The sequence below is a fragment of the Rousettus aegyptiacus genome, unplaced genomic scaffold, assembly GCF_014176215.1.
Source record: "Rousettus aegyptiacus isolate mRouAeg1 unplaced genomic scaffold, mRouAeg1.p scaffold_m13_p_5, whole genome shotgun sequence".
NCBI classification, from domain to species: Eukaryota; Metazoa; Chordata; class Mammalia; order Chiroptera; family Pteropodidae; genus Rousettus; species Rousettus aegyptiacus.
In genome coordinates, this window is record NW_023416308.1 from 27,185,806 (window position 1) to 27,187,928 (window position 2,123).

Here is a 2,123-nt window from a genome sequence, read left to right on the forward strand (position 1 = left end):
AAGCATTAAACAATTCTTTTAGCTTAAGAAAAAATTTACCATTCACTCAAAGCTAGCTCGTGTGTGTGTGTGTGTGTGTGTGTGTGTGTGTGTGTGTGTGTGTTTTGCACCATGATAGCTAGATCAGAAGTCTATTAAGGTTGTCATTATGCATTTTTGGCTCATTTATCTCATTCTTGCACTGTTATAGCTATATGTTTGACATGATTTATTTTACTAAAGATAAAAAATGATATTAACATTTACTGATGACTTACTATGTAGCAGACACTGTGGTAGCAGAGTCTAATTCTATTTGTTATCTTCAATATCCCAAGAGTATAATGACATTCTTGAAATGGTATTGATTTTGTAATCACTATTATCTTTTATTTGAAAAACAAAAATGAAAATTAACATAACTCTTTTGGGAAAGGGGTGTGTTGTGCAGTGAAAAACAAGCTATTGTAATCCCATGAATCTTGAAACTGAAAAAAAAATGTTTTATTCTGAACTTTCCTTTATTAAAACTTGGTGGTATACACACAAGATGCTGTACAAGATTAAAATAATGGTGATGGGATAATGAAATAAACAAAAGGTCAAACTTTTGAAATCCAAAATAAGCAGGACAGGATGGCTAATATGAAGTGTTTGCTATGAGAAAACATAGAAGAACAGACAAATCTTTCATTTTCTCATTTTTTCTACTTTGCTCGATAACTTTAATACATTAAATACTAGGATTTGATAGGCTTTGCAGAGAGAAAGGTCAATCTTCAATATGGTGGTTAAGAGACCATAACCAGATTTAGACAAAATGTTTTATATTCACTTAATAAGTGGGTGAATACAAATTGATTTATATATTTGCTAAGCCTCAGTTTTCTTAAAAATGAAACTAAGAATATTTAATAAGGTAGTTATGGAGATTTCATGAAGAAATGATTTAAAGTAGCTTTCGCTGTCTGATCCAAGTAAGCATACAATTATTATTATCTTTATTATAACAAAGATATAATTTGCTATGTTATACTATTAATTTTGTGAAATTTTCTACTTTTTATTGAAATTCCCAATATCGTTAATCAATTGTGTAATCTCTAACTGGGTAAAGTTCTCCATAAGTCTTCTTGAACACAAGAATTCAGTTTCATGGCTGCTAGGACCATAATCATCTAGTACTCAGTTACTCATACATCTAGCAATAGTCCCAGTTAGTCCTTGCCACAGGCATTCTAATAATATATACACATACTTTCTTTCAAAACCCGATTCCATAGTTGGGAATATTGTATCATGTCCATCAAAAATCTATAAAACCATCTGGCTACTTTTTAAAAATATTTTTATTTTTTAGTTATATTTGGCATATGATATTAGTTTCAGGTGTACAACATAGTGATTCGATATTTATATAACTTATGAAATGACCACCACAATAAATCTAGTACCCATCTGACACCACACACAGTTATTATAATACTATTGACTATATCCGTATGTTGTACCTTTCATCCCTATGATTATTTTGTAACTACCAGTTTGTATTTCTTAATCTTATTCCCACTTTCACCCACCCTTCAACCCCTCTCCCATCTGGCAACCATAAAATGTCTTCTGTATCTATAAGTTTATTTCTGTTCTGTTTGTTTAAATTGTTTTTTAGATTTCCCATGCAAGTGAAGTCATATGGTATTAGTTTTTCTATGTCTGACTTACTCCACTCAGCACAATACTCTCTAGGTCCATCCATGTTGTTGCAGATGGCAAAATATCATTCTTTTTTATGGCTCAGCAATATTTCACTGTAGATATATACCACCTCTTCTTTGTCCATTCATCCATTGATGGACACCCAAGTAGCCTCTATATCTTTATTATTGTAAATATTGCTGCAATGAACATATGGATTCTCACGTCCCTTCGAAGTGTGTTTTGGGTTTCTTTGCATAAATATCCAGAGTGGGATAATTGGGTTCTTCTTTGTCTCTTGTTATAGCCTTTATTTTAAAGTCTATTTTATCTGGCATAAATATTGCTACCCCAGCTTCTGTTTGTTTACATTTTCATGAAACACTTTTTTCCATCTCTTTACTTTCAGTCTGTTTGTCTTTTTTCTTATCTGAAGTGAGTCTCTTGTA